Genomic DNA, 22,107 nt, shown 5'->3' with positions numbered 1-22,107 from the left:
TAATGATGTTTAATGAGTCCCCCTCTAGCCATAGGTTCTCAATCCTAGAAGCTGGGGCCAGCTTAACAATGTGACCAGGAACACTGGCTTCAACGAAATGGTTCGTCTAATGTTCGAGTAGGTAGGAGAAAGCCACAACTCCTCCCCCATAACTATTTTTGATGATGCTTCCACTACTCGTAGGTCTTGGGTTCCCTTTGGTAGCCCCATCAAAATTGGCTTTGAACCAATTTTTTGGGGGAAAGACCACCTAGCCTCCTGTCTTTTCCTATCACTTTCCATTTTCCTCTGTCTATTGTTCACTCCTTCTTCAATATTTCCTTCCTTATTGGTGGCAAAGTTATCCTTCATTAGACCTTCATTTTTCTCAGAAATGACAAACTTAGGGGATTCCCTATCTCTAAAGATTTAGTTATTCTGCTCTTTCCAAATACCCCAACAAAAATGTGGAAGGGACTAGGAGCCAATTAATTGGGAGAGTAAACCATTATGTGAACTCCTCCATTGGATGAAGAAATCTTGAATGTTGGCCAGAGGGCACCAACTAACCCCAAAGTCCCAGTAAGGAGGTTCCAAACATTAGAGGAATAGGGACAATGAATAAATAAGTGATTGACTGTTTATAAAGCATGCTTGCATAAACTGCATCTGTTGGGGATAAGTTGACCTCGCTTAGCTAGATTGTCCAGAGTAAGGATTTTATCTTGGAGAAAAAGCCAGAAAAATATATTAATTTTTGGGGTAAGACCAGGGATCCATGCCTTAGCCCAGATGGGTTTCTCCATTCTATCCCACAAAGAAAAGTATCTAGAGGCAACAGAGTAATGACCAATCAAGTTACCTCCCCAAATGAATTCATCCTCCTTGTTATTTACTGGAATAGCATTCAGGCTAATCATTAGAGAATTAAGAACCAGGGATATCAAAGACAAGTTCTGCCATCCATTACCTGTTCTGTAATCACTGACTTTCAGACCATATCTTCTTATGCTCTGCCCATCTACCATAATTAGGGTTGTCAATAAAAGGTCCTTAGCTAGTCCAGTCGTCTTGCCAAAATAAGATATTCTCATCTTCTCCAAATTTTCATTTCACCTTAGAATTAGCCAAAGTCATAGCCTTTAGGATCCCATATGTAAGATCCTTGAGGGATATTAGCCTCATGAAGCAAAAGGCTAAGCAATTTCCTTCTCAAATACTTTTCAGTCATGATGTCCTTCCATTCTCATGTACTCTGAAAGATGCACTAGATTTTTTTGGCTAGAAGGGCATTGTTAAGATGTCTAATTTTTCTTATAACAAGGCCTCCATAACATTTGAGAAGGAAAACATGGTCCCAAGCAACTAAATGATATCTTTTATGCTCTTCAACCCCTATCCAAAGAAAGTCCCTTTGAATCTTCTCCATTCTGTCACCTTTCTTAGTCGGGATCCCAAAGAGGCTTAAGACATAAGTGGGAAGGTTTTGGAATATTGATTTCACCAAAGTGCACTTTCCTGCCTGGCTGAGAGACATACCTTTCCAACCCACAAGTTTCTTGTTGAATCTATCTATGATGCTATTCCAAAAAGATTCCAAGGGTTTGGAACCTAAAGGTATACCAAGATAACTTGCTGGAAGAGTGCCAATACAACTTTCAAATATACAAGCAATTTTCCTTTGTCTCTCAAGTGGAGTATTGATGAAGTAGATAGAACTCTTGTCCCAATTGATAGCTTGGCCAGATCCGTTGGTATAAGTATTTAGCAATCCCTTGAACTCTCTAGCCTCCAAGACTGTGGCCTTGCCCTCGAGGATAGTATCATCCAAAAATTGCTGATGGGTGAAAGAAAGATGACTAGATGAAGGTTTGAGAGCTTGAAAACTCTGGTCCTATCTTTTAAAAAAAATAAGTCTTCCTAGATAGTCAGCCAAAATGATGAAGAGAATAAGGGATAGGGGATCACCCTATCTCAACCCTCTTGAAGGGAAGAAGAAATTTGAAGGGAATCCATTAACCATAATATATAAAGAAGAGGAAGAAATAAGCTGTAAGATGAGTTTATAAACCTGGAAGTCAAAGCCTAAAGCTTGGAGGACTGCCATCAGGAAATTCTAATCCACCCTATCATAAGCTTTGGACATATCAAGCTTGAGCAAGAAACCTTCCTTCTTCCCAGCTTCAAGAGAGTGAATCACCTCGTGCACCGTGATAATAGAATCAAAAATTTGTCTCCTTGGAACAAAGCTAGTTTGCTAAGTGGAGATAATCAGGTGAAGAACTTTGAGAAGCCTAGTAGTAAGGACCTTGGAAATGATTTTGTAGAAGGAGTTACAAAGGCTTATGGGGCTAAACTTATCCATCGAATCTGCCCCTGAGGATTTTGGAATGAGGACCAAAAAAGTGGCATTGAGTTCTTTCAAAATGTTTCTAGCCTCGAAGAATTCATGCATAACCTTTACAATGTCCCCTTTGACCACATCCCAATAGACTTGGAAGAAGAAATTTGGGAAACCATCCAAGCTAGGGGCCTTATTACTCGGAAGAGAAGTGAGAGCTTGAAAATTTTCCTCCAGGGTAGGAATAGCTTTCAATTTAGAGTTATGGTGGGCTTGCATAATAGTAGGAATAATAGACATAATATCCTCTTGATTAGGCCTCGAGAGAGTATGATCCTTAGAGAGGAGAGTAGAGAAAAATTGGCACTACTTCATCTGCTATCTCATTGTCCTTAGATAAAAAAGCCTATCCTTTCTTGATGTTGGATATCTTGTTAACACACCTACGTTTTAAGGTGGTTAAGTGGAAGAACCTAGTGTTTTGATCTCCTTCTCTAAGCCAGTTTACTCTTGATCTCTACTTCCAAAAGTGTTCCTCCCTGGTGATGATGTTATGAAGGTCAAAGAGAATAGACCTTTCCTCCAACTAGTTCTAATCATTACATCCATCTTGCTGTATCACTTCTTGGATAATGTGAAGTTGATTAGACCTCTCATCCTTTTCCTAGAAAATGTGGTCGAAGTCCATTTTGTTCTAGATTTTAATATTTCTTTTCACATTCTCCAATTTGTGGGCCACCCTGAACATTGCAGTACCCTCCACCTCAATGTTCCACCATGAAGAAATCTTGGCTTCCAATGTTGGATGAGAAATCCACATTTTCTCAAAATAGAAAGGGAAGGACCTTTTGAAAGAAAGGGGACAAATAGAGAGAGAAATGGGGGAGTGGTCTGATCCCAATCTAAGGATAAGAGAAAGCCTGCAATAGTGAGTTTGCAGCCAAATAGAGTAAATAAGGGCTCTATCAAGATGGATTTGGATACAATCCCTCCCTACTCTCCTGTTCGACCAAGTGAATCTACCCCCCATAAGATCAACATCCATTAAAGACAAGTTGTTAATGAAGTTTGAAAGGTCTAACTTACTCTCGTGATCCAGTCCCTCCACTTTTGTCATCATCAGTTAGGGGGGAGTTGAAATCCCCCATTATATTCCCTTTGTTTATGTTGTTGGAATTGATAACCTCTATAAGCTTAGCCCAGAAAACCTTTCTCTCCCTTTTGAAATTGGGAGCATAAAGGTTTAAAATAAACTAGGATTCATTACTATGTATGTGGGACACTTGTATTGGAGGGCATTACTGGGATTATAGATAGTGAAAACATGATAAGTCTTACTATTATAGAGGATCAACACCCCTCTTGCTACTCCCTTTGAGTCTGTGGCCTTGCAACTCATGCTTTTGTTGAAGGAGATCTTGCCTACCACTTCTTTTCTCATTTTGGTTTCTTGGATCAATAAAAAGTTTCATCTTTGGTCTCTGATCATATTCCTAACTAACTCCTATTTGTGAGCCCCACTTAGGCCCCTTATATTCCAAGAGATGATCTTCATTTCTTTCTAGAGTATTCCTTGATGGTTCTCTAGCTCCCATCTACCAAGTTCTTTCTAGCCTCTTCCTACAGTAACTGGTTCATGTTTTTCCTTCCTGGAGACTTGATTTTACTCCCAACATCAGCCTTAACCCTACTTCAGGTTGTCACTGGTGATAGAGAAGGATGGTCATAGTTCTTCTTATTTTTTAAAACCATACTCCAACTGTTGTTACTATCTTAAGAATAGCTATATATCCAATCTTTCCATTGTGATATCTTCTCTAGAGAAGAGTTGTTTATAAACTCTATGATCTTATTCCCTAGGCCTTTGGATACTGCCCTGTTTGTCAAAGGCCCAAGACTTCCCACTTGACTAGGCCCATTGTTGACAACTTCTTTCAGGGGGGCTGAGTTAGAGATCCTTGGAATCTCCATCCGAGGGGTCTCCTGCCTTCCTTCCTTTTGCTCCTTCTTAGGAATCACTTTATCTTTTGCCATAGCTATGGCCACAATAATTGGGCCATCCTTCAAAGGCTCCTTTTGAGAACTACCATGGAGGTTGACCTAAGTATCCAAATTATTACTTTCGATAATTCTATTGTTTTCTTAAATAAAACAAATATTTAATTTAACTAAACATTAATATCTAATTTATTTTACTTACTGATATTCGTGTCTACCTACAAGTGATTTCTTACCCTACAAAAGAATATATTTTTTAATGTATGTTAATAGTATTTTATCAAAATTTGATGCCATATTTAATAAAATCAAAATCTCATGTCTAGCCTAACTCCACTACTTCTATGATAAACTGGGTATTAGCAGTTTGGAGACTTTGATTTGATGATGATTATTGATAAAATTTAAGTGTGGCAAATGAGTCAAGGGTGGAAAATGAGTTTTAACTCACTAGATAATTTGAATGCTCTTTTGAAAACCACATACATTAACTATATATTCATATATGGTGTTTGCATAAAATATTCACATAAGGAATGTGTGGTTTATCTTGCATTCATGATTGAGCATTAAATCAAACAATTACCACTCATCCTCTTCAAACTAGACTTCTTGAACCTTTACCATATTTGTGACTATGCTTGCATTGTGCAATGGAAAATGTGTGTGAATGAAAATTAAGCAGTGTGGTCTCATCTATGTCTGAACTAGATAAATTAAAAAGATATCTTGCTCAGATATCTCATGCTAATTCTTACTCATTCCACTTTTCTTGTGCACAAACCTTAGACCAAATCTATCAATTGGTTAATCAATCATAGTGTCTACTCAACCAAAGCTCATTGTGCTAGATGCCTTATCCTTTTGATATGAAAGGCTCAGTAATAAGCTTAGAAAAGGTTGATGAATTACACTTTGACATAAAAGATTTTTATGTCTTTTTCAATGTTGCAATTGCCTTTGGAATATTTTGCACATGCAACTCAATTTGCATGAGAAAAGGAGATTCTCACATGACTTGGTGCGTTCATCCTCATTTCATAGTTATGCTCATTGATTCCCATGAAATGGCATATATGGGTCATTCCATCAAATAGTTCATAGGCTTTGTATTTTCCAAATTTGAATACTCCTATCCCATGCACAAATAGAAGGAAAATCCTAGTAATTATCCTTAGATGTTATATAGTAATGCTTTCAGAGCATTTAGTCAAACATTTGTTGTGCTTTTATCCATGAAAATAATGGAGGGGTTTGCAACCAGTTCAACAGCTATGGTAAGCCTTTTGCACTACTCTATTGAGAGGCCATCTACTCTAGGGAGACCGATGAGAGCATGTCTTAGAGGTGATAGCTCAACAAGTTGCATTACTTCCTCTACAAACATATTTCATGTTTGTGCATTGACTTATACAAGTAGAGGAAGCCAAGCTGAATAGATCAGAGCTTCATAAACTGACACAAATGGGAAATGGATATCATTCTACTCACAATAACCTGCAATATGAACTACAGGTTTCTTCTTGCAAGAACATCCATTAAGGTGGTTTTTCGAGCACCACTGACACCCGTAACACTTGAAGCCTATCTCCTAGAGTACCTTGGCTCTTCATTTTTGCAGACATGCCAACATAGTAATTGACATGATCAAATGCACATGACAGAGGTTGAAATTGTAATACCATCTCTCTCTTAGGAGCCACACCATTGCTATCAATAGCTTCAATTTGGTTAGAGAGTCCACCCGAGGAGATGTTAGACCATCTCATTTCCAGGTGAATACCTTCGGCTAATGCACCTAATGAATGAGATGATAAGCCTAAAGTTTTGGAATTAGGCCTTTTTTTAGAAGATAACTCTTCACCTATATGATTGGCATGTTTCTCTTGAAGAGCCTCCTCGAAAATGGTGGCTTGAGGATTTCCAATAGGATTTAGGTACTTCAACACCAATGTGAAGAGAATGTTGAAGAACACTGAAAGGGTGACTAGAGCTCCAATGGAAATCTAGTAAAATGAATCTTCTATATACATGTCTCTGCTCTTTAAAACTACTTTCCCAATGGTAGGTTCATCAATGCTGCTATCAATGTTAGGCCTATTCCATCAATCATCAAGATACTCATTGATGGCCATGGCATTTTGACCATACCTCATAGGACAAGTCCAATATCCCCATATCCAACACTTATCTGATCCTCCCATCTCAACACTTTCCGTTTAGATTATCTTACTTCCAGTTCTTGACCTTAATCAACTAAACAAAGAGGTTAAGAACCATCTCCAAAATATGTATTTTGGAGCTCAACCTTAACCTTTGAGACAAGAAGTATAGTTAATGATGGGGTAGAAAATACACGTTTTGGAAATTTATCTTAACCTCTTTGATGAAGAGGTTAAGATTTCAAAGTGAAACATGTGTTTTGGACCATAAACATTAACCTATTCTCAAAAGGTTAATAGTTAATGATTTGATTCAGAATACATGTTTTGACCCCCAAACCTTAACCTTTTTAAAAAAGGTTAATGGTTAATGATGCGGTTGAAAATATGTATTTTTGGTTTCTTCATTAACCCGCCATAATTTGAGACTCTGATGGTGAAATTTGGGAATTCAAAGTACAGGGTAGGGTTGGTGATTAGTCGAAAGATTTAAAATCATGAAACTACCAAGAATTGGATAAGTCCTCTTACACATTTAGATTGCCAATTTGGGTATAATAAATACCAGGGCAATAGCTGGTTCTAACTGGGGATAAGGACTAAAAAGGATGAAGCTCAAATCCATAGAAACTAGAATAGTGCCTTATTCATTGGGCTATAGAGTTACACGAGGAATCACTTTACAAAATGGAGGAAACTAGCACCAAAAATAGACAATTGAAAGAAAAACCAGACACAAGAAAAGCTCCTAACTAGATCATATACAAGGCAGGTTTCCCTACCTCTAGTGACTCAAGGTATAATCATGCAAATCCATTCACTACTTGGGGAAAATAAATACCATGGCATGCTAACATGTGGAATCTTTCAGGTTCCTATGGAATCAAGTATAAGTTTGCTCTTTGAATTCCAATTCTGAGATTCCTAGTATGCTTCACATCACTTGATAAAGGAATGTATCCAAATAACCATGTCTCATCAAAAATCTCTAACTTTAGAATCAACTTTGTTTCATGTTGCATGTCATTGATGAATTCATTTTGAAAGAGACAAAGGATAAGGCTCTCAAATTTCTGAATGCATTTATGATCTTCTCCTCTATTTGACAAGCCCTCTAGTTGAATTTCTAGTGATTGATCATCATGAAGTCTTGAACTCATTTTTGACGCTAGAAACTCTTGCTTTTCCATGGGCATGATCATGGTTGAATCTTTTGTAAAATTATTCCAACTAGGATGTACATCCATGTTATATTGAATCTTCTCATGATCCATTTCTTCTTCCTTATCTTCCAAAAGATCATCTTGTATTTTTGGGCACTTTTGAGTTACATGGGTACCATCTTCAAAAATGCAGGCCATAACTCCATTTTTCATCCCATTTATATCAAAATTTTCCATCTGAAGGGTCTTCTAATGGTTAAAATGAGAAGATACCAAACTTAGTATTGGATTGCCTTCATACAATCTGTGACACCAAGCAACCTATGGAGTTATAGCCATTGAACCTTGTCCTTGAACACTTATTTGAGAAGCATAAATAGAAATACCTTCATCTAGAAACAAAAGATTAAAGTAAACACTTTCTCTATAGAGGAAATTACCATCCAAAGCTTTTGAGCACAAACTTGGGATACAAAAATCATTAGATTTGTCTTCATCAGATTCCTCCATGAGATCACTTGCTAGCTCATTATTTATTTTATTATGGTTATTCTCCTCATAGAATCTCTTAGACATAGGATCTCCTATTTGATGAGAAGGCTCAAAAAGAGGATTTATTTGACCTTCAAAAGATCCATAGGATTATAGGAACCTGTTGTCATCTCCATATAGCTTTCATTTTTGATATGTTCAATGATATCTATGTCTTTTTAAATCATTGATCCTTCCCCAAAATATCTTTCATGAAATGTGAAATGTTGATAGTCTTGTTGCATGCACGATAAAGAATGAAGGCTAGATGATTCATCTTCTTCTCCTTGAAGCTGACTTTTAGCTTTTTCATCAACTGATCTTTTAATCACAAGTTCATCAATGTCATCAAATGTAAATGTCTTCATTTCCACAAGGAAAGTAGATATTTGCAGAGGTTCATTGGTGCCTTTATCTCGATCAAGGGTAGTGTTCTAGTTAGTGCCATAACATATGAAGTATTGATGTTGTCAATAGATTCATCACCTTGAATGATCATGGAAGGATGACTAGGAAGATGGAGGTACCAAGTAGGAATAAAAGCAGTATAAAAATCAGCTTGATCCACAATTGCTTCTTCTTCAATCATATGTTGAGTAATTTCTTGAGATTTTGATATTTCCTGCTTTTTCTCACTATGATCATGATGATTCAATACTTTCTCCTTGGTTTTGAAATTTTCATAGTGATGCCTTGATACATTAGCAAACCCTTCTTCTCCTATAGACTCCATTTCTTGACCCTCTCCTTGATTAGACATAGAATCCATATCTTCTTTCATGCATGAATATTCAAATGAGTCTTTTCTAACATTTGGATCGGGAGAAGTCCTATTACAAAGAAAATAATTCTTGTATGGGTCTTCTTTCTCAAGTTCTCGCAATGTTCTAAGTAAAGAAGGATGTACTTTGTCAGGATCTAGGCATGCATTTCCATAGAATCTTTTTAAGAATTCCTTTTGATTAGGATCAATGGAAGCATGCCTTCGATGAGAAATAGGTGCAAGTGTTGAGACACTTAGTTGACCACCATTATCCATTATTGAGTGACATGAATCATTTTTCTGATCAAAGTCCTTATAATCGCATTTGGAACTTATTTCTAAAAATGATTTTGGCTTGTGAGAGAAAAATTGATAATCGTTACCCTCTTCTTCTTCCATCTTTTGCAAAGTTAGGAGCAAAAATGGATGAATCTTTTCTAGATCTAGTTTTTGTTCACCATAGAAACCCTTCAAGAAGCTAGCCTATGTAGGATCAATAAAAATCTGATTTTGTTGAGAGATAGGTAAATGAGAGACATTCCCATTATTCTTCAATGCTGATTTAGATGAAAGAAATTTTTCAAGAAGACCTTGATCTTTATATGTTGAACTTTTTTCAAATAAAGCCTCATGATCATGAGAAAGAAATCCATAATATTTTCCATCATCATCTTCGATCTTTTGGAAAATTTGTAGCAAGCAAGGATGAACCATTCTAGGATCTAGCATCCTACTGCCATAGAAATTCTTCAAGAATTCAACTTGTAGAGGCTCATTGGAAATCTATTTCTTGGGATATGAAAAGTATTCATCATCACTGTTGCTGTCACTTTCACTTTCCACTTTCCCTTTGTACCAAACCATGTTTCAAATTTGAACATCAGATAGAATTGCCAATATTCAAACTTCAAAATATAGTCACCAACCTTCATTCAAGGGAAGGTACCTTCATCAACTGACTTATTGATTATTATTTACTTGACCTTAGATGTGACCAAGATTTTTCATGTTCCTTCTTGGAATAACAACTATTCTTCCAATGGCTACAACATCTTGACCAATAGGAGCTCTTCGCAAGATTTCTCCAAATTCTTCTTCTTCTTCTTCTAGAACTCAATTTACCTAATGATATTGCTGAGAAGTTCATCTACACCTCTTGGCTAGAGTGTTCAAGTTTCAAATAATATCATCCTAGGTGTCTTGGAAACCAAGATTTGGTTGGAGAATTGGAAAAATATTTTCATGTGGCAATACCATGTTGTTTCATTATAGATGACTAATTAATCTTTCTTGTTTCAGTCCCCAACAGATGTTGGTAAGTAGATTTATCACTGTAAAAATGGCCCAATAGAGTGTATGTGCCAAACTGTTCACTCTTCTTTTTGGCAAGCCTAACTTCTCACACTGAAACAAAGCTCACAATCCAAAACTTACTTTTATTTATCTCTTTTCTCTCTTCCTTTGAAATTTGCACTAACTTTGGTTAGGAATATGTTGGTAAGAAAAATTTTCATTGTAAAAATGGCCCAATGGAGTGTATGTGGCAAACTATTCACAATAGTTGGATAGGCCCTTGATATGCGGCCTCCTCTGCATTTGGAGGGGTAGCTCCCTCATATGATATAATCTTGAAGTATTTCAAATAAAAGTGAAATCAAACTTTAAAATATAAATAAAAATTCATTGATGACGAATGCACCAGTCGACATCAAAACTTTCCTACACTAACTTAAAACCACTAATAACAGCAATCAAGATCTATGCTTGAGAACTATTACTAGCACAATGCTGATCCAAAGATTCGTAAACATCTACACCATACTGTGAGAATGCTCACTGCAAAGAGAATCAACATTTCTAACAATTTAGATTTGGAAGAGGAGAACTCAAATTGCACATTCCTTTATTTTCTTGCACCAAGAACCTAAGAGGAATTTCTGATTACAAAGAAAAAATTTGTACATACTTTCCAAATATCATCTTCTAATCAAAATTTTAGAATAGTGCTCGATTTTTATAAAGTCCAAAAAGTCCCTCTACAAAGCCAAAAGTTGCCCCTTATATAGACATAGAGGTTAAGAACTACCTCTATTTGCATGAGAAAAGGAGATTCTCACACGACTTGGTGCGTTCATCCTCGTTGATTCCCATGAAATAGTTCATAGGCTTAATATTTTCCAACTTCGAATGCTCCTATCCCATGCACAAATAGAAGGGAAATCCTAGCGGTTATCCTTAGATGTTATAGCAATGCTTTTAGAGCATTTAGTCAAACACTTATTGTGCTTTGATTCATGAAAATAATGGAGGGGTTTGCAACCAGTTCAACAGCTATGGTAAGCCTTTTGCGCTGCTCTGTTGAGAGGCCATCTACTCCAGGGAGACTGACGAGAGCATGTCTTAGAGGTGACAGCTCAACAAGTTCCATTACTTCCTCTACAAAAATATTCTGTGTTTGTGCATCGACTTCTTGATGCGGAGCATCACAATAAAAACAATAAAATAATGGTAATATGAAACTGACTGTCCTTAACTTGGAACCCGAACCAAACTGTTATAACATTCTTTCTATCAATGAACCAATGAACTGTGACTGAATGCTTGGAAGTAATAACAAAGATCGATAAAGAGAAGACTGAAACATTATTAAAACTAAAACACACTTCCATTATATACTAATGACAGATTACAAATGTATGGCTCTCTGGCTGCCTGGCTCCCACCAGAGAGCCATAAGAGTTTCTTCTCAATTTACTCTCTACTTCAAAAGTATTGTCTTTTCCCCTCTTATTGATCCTCTTCTATATCCTTCCATTACATTATGAGATGTCTTTTAAAGACTATCTTAATGGTTTACAAACTGTTTAACTACCCAAAGATCATTCATTTGATTCTCATTCGGTTACAAAATAGTGTAAAATCCTTTTGTTTGAGGATTCTTTATAACATACATTACCTATTAAACTTGCACATCGACTTAGATAATAATGATAAGATATTAATTCTTCCGGGGTCCTTCACCCATGTTGCATTTCATGCTTACATCTGTGCATAATATTAAACCATAACGATGGTAAATTAATTCTGTCATGGGTGCCACTGCACCACTTGTGCAGGCAGACTAAGCCAAGCTGAATAGATCAGAGCTTTATGAACTGTCACGAATGGGGAATGGATATCATTCTGCTCACAATAACCCGCAATACGAGTAAAGGTTTCTTCCTGCAAGAATATCCATTAAGCTGGTTTTCCCAGCTTCACTAACACCCGTAACACTTGGCTCCTGGAAAACCTTGGCTCTTCATTTCCAGGATAGTGCAAGCAGTACAAGAATAGCAATAGAACTGTGATTAAGTTGTAGCACAAAAATTGTAGCTATATGTCCAGGGGTACAAGAATACCAAATTTAAATTTTCAACTAATTTTGGTCAGACTTTAGGATTATAGCAGTGAGTTGATTCGTTAATATAAGATTTTCAACTCTACAGTGAGTTGATTCGTTAATATAAGATTTTCAACTCTACAAATAAAATATTGTTAGAATGGATTCTGAGAACGCATTATACTGTAGTCCAAGAGCCTATCATTCTGTATAATTTATGATAATAGGGAAATAATTTCCACAGAAGTGATCTGTACCTAGCCCAAGAGCTTGTAGATGAATTTACATTATCCCCAACTCATGTGGCATCACTGCACTCGCTGATAAAAAGAATCGAGTGCAAAAAATCTCTAATAGATTTTGGGATACTAAGTCATCAAGCCGATTCAACCAGTATAGACATCATGTTCATATGTTCTACAATTGACAATTATAGTGCAGTTCATGCGACAAGCTATGGTTCTTGCAAGAGTGACAGGGAATTTATCTGATTCACAGGCATGACCTTCAAGCTCAATGCTCTACGTTGAAGCAATACACGTTTTATTGGGTTATGAATATTCATTTTATTTCCAGTTTTTAATACGTTTAGCATGAACTTATAGCATGGTGCTTCTCTTCTGCTACTAGGTTAAAGTTTGAGTTTTTTTTGGAATTTTTAATACAGATATTATCCATTTGAAATAGCATTCATTTTAATTCAAATTACATACAATTTGAATATACAAGAAATAATTTCAAGATGTTGAGATTTCTAATCTGATTGGATTTTTTTGCTTCACAACATAAGAACTCAAAAATAGACATATATAACGTTGATTGATTGAAATTGAATGTTAATAATTTAAATTTATGGAAGCAAAGAAAATAGATGTACTAAATTATAATAATGATAATATAAATGTATAGAACATTGATTGTGTAAATGTACTTATCAGCATAAAGTTGTCTCATTTATATAGTATCTATTTACTAAACATAATAATATATTTAAGATAAATAATAATAACTATTATATTTTACCAAGCACAAAAATTATGTTATCTTAAATTTTCAGAAATGTTTTTTTTCCCATAAAAAGTTGACCAAAATTCACTTACTGTTAATAAACAATTATACAAAATCTAAAATACTGAGCATGAAAATTGCTAATAATTAAATCTATAAAGATTGGAGATCCATTATCATAGATTGTAAATATTACAATAAAACAATAGGTTACTAATAATTTAGTAAAACATAGATAATCAAAATTGTTGGCATAGGTGAAATCTTGCATGGATCTAATCGAGCAAAGTTATTATCTTCGTCTAGCTACAAGTGCTAGTAGAGTAATCGCTAAAAAGGTTGATTTTTCTAAATACTGAAGTTTGGTTGAAATGACATCATCCTCCCCATCATTGTCAAGCTAATGTGATGATTGTCACAGGGAGGAAGGTTTTGCCAAATCCCTTCCCTTAAATTATATGCAAACACTGTTGCAATTTCAGCTTCACATTCACCACTGAAGCACAAGTAATCTCCCACACAAACACACTTTGGCTCCCACCAATCTGGATGAAAATTTTGAGGGAGTGACTGTGAAGACATTCTTACAAATTCTCTCCAATTCCAATCAGACTCATCTTTTTCCTCCTCATACAACTCCCAGATAACAATTTCTCTCTCGTTTGGAGGATCTCCACCAAACATTTGGATAGCTCTAGGAAATGTGTTGATTACAAGTATAGCAGATGGCTCTTCATTAAATGTACCCACCACAAGAATGGACGAACCGTAAGAAACCATTGAAAAGCCATCCAAACTCATTCGTTGAGTCATGGTAAAACTATGCAAATTCAAATCATCGGTCATTTCATTGGGTAATGGAGGTACTCTAACAGGGGTGATGAAACCCTCATCTTGAATTCTGTAACCTGCAATAGTTGTTGGCCACCTTCCCATCCAGAAAAGAGTGCCATTGCACTCAACCATTTCAAACATATTATCCTCCCTTTCCTCTTCATACTGACACTTGAACCTCCATGAACCTTGATAATAGTGATAGATTTCAAAGGAAAAATTTTTAGAATCGGAACACGCTATCAAATAGGGTTCTTTGTTTCTTCCCTATATAATATGAACAAATTTTTGAGACAAATCCAAATCAATCTCCGCATAAGTTCTCGTGAGTATATTGCACACAAGTAATCGTGAAGTATAAGTTTCTAGAAGAAGCAATATCCCCTTCGATCTATTCGATACATTTGTGATATTATTTGGGAGAAAAGAGAGAGGGCGAGTCATCCATTTTTGTGTCGAAAAGCAGTATGCCACACAGAACCAATTTCCATCAATTTCCATTTTTTACTTGCATTTTTTTGTTTGCCACAATTATTGCAATGACTAACACATGCGTGTTGTTCACCATTAGTTGGTAGCTTATGTTCATAATGATTGATGTTTTCATTTTAATCAAATAGTATTAATTTCTAGTGGGTTCTTTGTGAGCCATTCAGCTTCAATTTCTGGTAGGCTCTTTGTGAGCCGAAGAGGTTTCAAGCACCCATGGGCCCTATCTGGTAAATTTGTTTGTGGATGACCTCCATAAAAAAATAGTATGATGTCTTAAGTTAAAAAGACATTTTCATTAAAAAAGAATGTGATAAAAATTAATTAGTTTTGATTTAATGCAAATTATTCTTCAAAATTTTGATGACTTCTAAAAAAAATCTTAAAATCTAATGAAAAGTTTTATAAATTCTTAAATAAGCAAAAATGACTATAGCTTCTAATTATTTGTTTGTCACTCATATGTATTGGGGTAATTTCTTGTTATTTGATAATTTTGATTACAGTTAATATATTTTTTAGTGGTTTCAACTACTTTGGTTTTTAAAAATATTTTTCTTTTTAATATAAAAGAGGTGAAATTTGGGTTGGACAATTTTGTTCATATTAAGTGACCTTTTCAAGTTAAAGTATGACATATATAGAAAGCATTTATATTTTGTCAAGGATCTGTTGGGAGTAGCAAATAAAAAAAACAAATTAAATGACAATGAAATAGAGACTATCTCTATTTCTCAAAGGCACAAAGGAAAGGTTTGTAATATCTTCCACTAAACCAAGTTACTCTGGACACTTTCTAATTGAGTTCATAAAACTTTGATTGAAATGGGAAAGATTTTTTTTAATATAAAAATAATGTATAGTTATAATAGATATGCATAAAATAATTGATCTAATATGTATTTAATAAAAATAAAATACATAGAAAATGTATAGAAATGATCAATATCATAAAAACTCCACATCCATAGAAATGTCCATACAAGCTTCGCAATTACAGTGCACTTCATAGAGAATTCAACCCAGTTCTACATGAAAGCCCAATGCCCAACATTGAAGTAATAAACATTTTATAGGGTTTTTAATACTCGGTAGCTCATTCATTTGCCATGAACATTTAGTATGGTGCTCCTCTTCTGCATGAAAGCCGAATGCCCAACATTGCAGTAATAAATTTTTTAGTTGCTCATTTGTTTGCCATGAACATTTAGTATGGTACCCCTCTTCTGCCAAAATGTTACAATTTACAGGTTGTTTGAATTTTCTTAGGCAGATATAACCCAACTCCCTTAAAGCTCAATTTTCAATACAAATTCCCACTTTAATTTTCTAGTAAATAAATGTACTAAATTATAGGGAAGATGATAGATAAATAGAACTTTATGTCTATATAATTGATTATGCAAATGTACTTGTTAGCATAAAAAAAAGTTGTTTCATTCATATCATATTTATTTAATAAAAATATATACATCAAGTAAACATAATATATCAAAGATTAATCCAAAAAAGCCAAAAAAATCTAAGATGAATAATATTCATTTTATTTCACCTGTCAGCATACAAATTTTGAATAAAAATGTCTTACACCAAAATTAAGTGATGGGAAAATAATTAAACAAAATCTAAAAAACCAATGAAGAATATTATCGACGATTAAGTTCATAGAGAATGAAGATTTATTATTATAGATTGTAGAAATTGCAAACAAAAAATAGGTGGCTAACAATTTAGCAATATCTAGAAAATTGATAATGAAAATCATTGCATTATATATATCGCACAACACATTGAACATCATACCAAGAAATTTCCTGTAATCAATGAATAATCCCTTATCACTTCATATCTCCTTCCTCCTTATCCCTCCAACCCTTATCTCTCCATAGCATCTCCTTATCCTTCCAAGATAATTAACTTCCACCACCTTATATCTCCCAACACTAATGAAAATAGTACTCCAACAAGAAGGCTCAAAGATGTAGCACAAATGACAGAACATGCTAGTAGTGGTGATGGGGGCAAGGCTGTAACAACAGGCAAGTAGTTTCGAATGCAAGGCCTCAATCAACTGATGCTCATGACATAACTGTCTTGGTATGGGGTGAACCCCTAATTTATGATCTTTTGATAGAATAATATTTGGTGGAATCTAAATCACTATGGGGTGAATCCCTAATTTAAGATCTTTTGATAGAATAATATTTGGTGGAATCTAAATCATAAAGGTAAATACTTGGCACTACTATAGGGATGCTCTACCAAAAATTATATGATTTGGAGATTTAAAGATTCATAGATATTATCAACAATAGTAATTCAATGATTGGGTCTTGTTGAATACAAGCTTTATTATCCCCATATAACAATGAAGAAAATGTTTTATTCATAAGGAGTTATGCAAAATGTTTAATCCCGCAGTCTCTTGTGTAGGAGGGGTTGAGCACTTATTTGATTAAAATGGTGTGATAGCACAATTTTATGCAATATTAAGGCCAAAGATGTTTATATATCCCTTACTAACAATCATTTTGTTTATGATCATGTGAATAGGCACTATAGTCTTAAACATTATGTTGAATGTTATAATAATTTTTTGTAATATTTGCGAAAAATCATAATTGAGAATAAGAAGACCTTCTTTAGATGGTTACTTTTTTTACAAATATTATCTTTTAAAAAGTAATCTAATAATCCCACCATATATTTTATGTGTAGAAAATAATATTAGAGATTTTCTTTGACTATTTTTATGCAAAATAAATATGTATTTTATTCAAACTACAATAACTCGTGTGAAACCTATGATATTATAATTTTAAATTGAAAATAATAAAAATCAGCAACAAATTTTTGAAGCCAAAAAGTGATCTATTCTATTCAAAATTAAAGTTTATAAAAAGCATGATAGATACCAAGGGTCACCAATATCCCTTGGAAATCAAAATGAAAAGCCCACACATTATTTTACAAAATAAAATCTAAAATTGGCAAATGATTAAATTTTATATAAAAACTTAAGCCTACTTGTAAAAGTCATAACTTTCTACATGAAGGTCAAAATCATGAACTGCTAGCTATTTTGGAAAGATGTCCAAGACTTCTACATCAGCAACCAAAATGTTTAATAATTTAAACAAAGTGATGCAACTTGCAAAAGGTCCTAAAACCTGAATTATTTGAAGACCTCAAAAATGCAAAATTCTAAAACATAGAAAATACAAAAAAAACTAAAACAATTAGTATTTTTCTTTTTATGCCTACATCATCTTGAACTATGTTATGATCATCACTAATTTATAAATGATCCATAATATATTATTTTTATCTTTATCTATTGAAGTTCTTTAGCATATATCAAAGACTAGAAATGTTGATTTGTTTAATGATACTTGAGGATAATGTTTACTGAGTTTAACAAATAAACTCACCTATTTCAATATTACCTTACATGTTGTAATTACTATGGAGATCTCAAGGGCTGAGTTGAACAAGTTGTTGGGGAATGGGATCACTACTATGAATAGGCATGAAGTAATATAGTATGAGGAAACTTCAACATATGATAAGAAAACTTATCCCACCTTCCTAAAAACACTTTATAGAGTTGTAAAATAGAGTGCATGAACTTGAAGGAAAAAGGGCAATAGACAATTTAGTGGGGGTAGGGGAGTTAGCCAATAATCTGAATGATAAAAATTTGGACATTGAATTTGTTCGCTCCAATAGAAACCTTTTCCTATTATCCCCTCTCTACGAGCATATGTAGTGTTGATAAGGCCTTTATAGTTGATGTAGCATCCTGTATTGCTAGAATGTGATGTTTTACATGTTTAATATAAAACAGTATAATGAAATACATTAATCCTTACATGAATCACAAAGCCTCCTTTAGTATTCTCATAGATTGAAATCAAAACTATCTTAAATTTATACATTTTTCCTTACATATAGATAAAATCTAAAATATTGAGAGTTTATCTTTAAGAGTTTAAAATCTCAATAGTGTGCATTAATAGATTCACCATATTTTCTGAGTGTATCTTTTAGTGATAATCAATTGACATATTTATGCTCAAGTACAATAAAAAATGTACTAAAAAATAACTCCATATAATTATATAATTTCATCATATAAGAAAAAATTATAATAGATTTGCACTACACTATCCATACCATATCTACTTAAGAGAAAAATAAATACCCAAAGCTAGTCACTATAATATTTCTAGATGAACAATAGTCATGAAATTTTAGCTATATCAAGTCGTATTTCATCTAAAAATCTCTCACCCCCATACCTATCATAACTTACCATAAACCAATCTTGAAACAAATTTTTGGTGGTGAAATAATCCCAAGCTCATGTGAGAGTGTAACTAATTTTAAATTTAATCATAAATTTAGGTAGAAATGTAACCAACACAAGGAAAGAAGATATAATTTGATGGTTGTAAGGACTGTTCCTCACTTTTACACTTCATATGACAACTCAAAAATTTATTGGGAGGTATGGATAAGGGGGGATATTTTAATGAAGCTAAATATGACACTTTAAATTATTAATTTTTTATCTCTAAATTTTATATATTTTTTATTATTAATAAAAGGAAATTATATAACATATTTATATGAAATTAAATCCATAAAGTCTGTCAAATCCATAATTGTATATCAACAACCCAAAATAACCTACAAAGTGGTTTAATACTCCTAAACCACTACTCTCATGTTCATCAACCCTTTCAACCATAATAAAAATTGGTATTATCATCTATACATTTTTGTTTTGAACTTGAAAGAGACTATCCTAAATTTATGATAGTTTTGTTCCTTAAAAATGGTTTCTAGTGTCACACAAAGAAGAGAAAATGAATAATTTTCTTTATCCTTTCATCCCATCCCCATTACCAATACTAAATAAAATGAAAAATTATTGAACTCACAAAAGTGTTATAAAAAAATTGAAGGTCCCATTGTCTATGTTTAGCTTCATAGATATTAAACCATCTTCTTCTTTAGAAAACAAATATCAATAAAATGTCTTCAATATTCAAGGCCACTAAAACTAGAAAATATTATCCATCAAAAAATAAACATCTACAACATTTCATAGCATAAGAAAAATGGATACCAAAAAATTAAATTTTAATTCCCTTTGCATAAATTTAAGGAAGTGATATTTCAGCCTACTTACCTAGAACCTAACTTTTGTAGGAGATTCCATTCAGATTTTATCACAATTTTTTTTGACTTTCTGTGGAAAGTATTTTCTAATTATCAGATTTTATCCATTTATATTTATTCTAACTAAATAATATGATAGTGTTGAGCATAATTCAAGGATAAACTAATAAATTGTATGCATATGTGTGCATATGTGCGCACATGTATGCATACGAGTTCACATATGAACTAGTATAAATTATCTTTCCATAAAATTCATTAGGACAACAAGAGATGTATATTCCTAAATGTTTTAAATTCACTTTACAATTATCAATCTTCCTGTACGTAGATGTGAGTCTTCTATATTATTTTAGAGTATATTGCGATCCTTCTAACCAGAACATCACATATATCCTACATTATCAAGTTTAATTTTACTATCCAAAGTTTAGCACCCAATTCTTTCTCCACTTGACGATGCTATCTAGAAAAATGATCTTCTTGTTGACATATCAATCAAGTTTGTTATTAGTGACATACACTTATTGAGATTGTAAGTATCTAGTGAGCTTATTGTAAAATTCTAGTGTTTACCGAATAGTTAAAGTTACCATGAAGATCAGTAGTGTAAATCGAGCATCTTAGTGTATGCCGAGTTTACCAATGCAAACTGAGCTGTGCAATACTTACCAAGTTCATAGTTTAGGAAATGTGAGTCCAATGTTAATCATGCTACTCAGTGTTAACCAAGTGACTCAGTTTATATCGAGCCTGAGGAGATAGTGTTTATGAAGTCATATAATGTAAACCAAGAGACTCAGTTTATATGATGAGTTTCACAGTATCTATCGAGTCACCAGTGTAGACTGAGTTCAAGACTACTTGAAAGTAATTAGTATGGACCAAGCTTCTATGTCTACCGAGTGCATGATGATACTAAGCATTGACAGTGGATGCTGAGTATCAAAACTTCACCGAGTCAATCTTTAAAGCTTGAGTGCCTACACTTGAGCTGACTTTGTAATATTTGTGAAAACTTGTATTATGGTTGACTTTGTAATTATGTAATTAGATTGATATATATGTAGAGTATTATACCACATCCAATGAGCAAATAGTAATGATGCACATGTAATGTAATCTTAAGAGAAGAGCATAAAGTGAGAATTACAAAGGCTATAGCAGTATAAGGAGAAAAAAATATTCATCAATCATAGCAAGGTGATTTATACCCTTAAAGGAATCTCATTCAGAAAATCAAGTTACAGAGCAAAGGTCAACTACTATTTCATCCTAACAGGTGGATCAGTCAAATCCTTTAACAAGGTAGACCTAACAATCTTTGTAAATCTCTTTATTGAGTGCATATTTTATTGTATGTTTGTAAATCCTTTCACAAGGTGGACCTAGCAGTCCTTATTGCTCCTAATAGGGTAGATCATCATAAGTGATTAATGTAAGCCTTAATAGGCCAACTTTATACTGCAGTACTAAAGCTTGTGGGCATTATCCCCACCCTCGTTTTACTTTCTATTTGGAAGGTTTTTGGGTTACCAAATCTTTGTGTCAAAATGTTATGAATGCTTTCATTTTTTTTAGTTTCTTATGCACACAATTAGATTAGATTAAATGATAATTAGATTGTTGAGTTAAAGTTGCAAAAGTTTTAGAAGTTACTGATTCACCCCTCCCCTCTCAGTAACTTAGCCTTGTTATGAATATTTCCAACACTTCTTTTGCTACTTCCAAAATAATATTATGGCATACATCTCAATTCAAACTCTAGGTTTCTCACTGTCAACTAACTAGCACTTGTACCCCATAGGTCTAGGGGTCAAGCCAATTGTCAATCTAAAAAATTGTTAGTTTTTTCATGACAAAGACAATCGATCTATACTCTCCAAAATAATTGTATTTGTAAATTTCTTCTTTTACATTACCAAGCCAAAAATAAATAGAAATTCTATATGGTTATATTATATCAGTGCACCTATTACAAGTAAATACCAGTACATGTAAGAAATAATTGCCCAAGTTTCTTAGCTCAATTAGCTTCTCTGTTTCAGTCTTGGTTATTTCTATATGTCTTCTAAATCTGCGTAGAAGAATGGAAAATTGTGTTTCTATCGTCAAAAAAGTATTCCACAAAGTGTGCTACAAAACATAATAGGGAACGTTTAAATTAATCATGGAGTATTTTGTTTGAGACAACAATAAGTATTAACAAAATAGAAAATTAAAACAAACTAATGTACATATCCATTCTGGGTAAAATTGTATAGACTATG

At 33.7% G+C, this 22,107-nt stretch overlaps 1 pseudogene; it reads right to left on the bottom strand.

Moving 5' to 3' along the window:
• Positions 1-11,206: 11,206 nt before the first annotated feature.
• Positions 11,207-14,662, bottom strand: LOC149567330 (uncharacterized; annotated as a pseudogene).
• Between the last annotated feature and the right edge of the window lie 7,445 nt (positions 14,663-22,107).

Source organism: Cupressus sempervirens, chromosome 3, assembly GCF_028749045.1.
Source record: "Cupressus sempervirens isolate cs-2001-9-10 chromosome 3, ASM2874904v1, whole genome shotgun sequence".
NCBI classification, from domain to species: domain Eukaryota; kingdom Viridiplantae; phylum Streptophyta; class Pinopsida; order Cupressales; family Cupressaceae; genus Cupressus; species Cupressus sempervirens.
The sequence above is the reverse complement of the archived record's forward strand: the minus strand, read 5'-3'. Positions and strand labels throughout refer to the sequence as shown.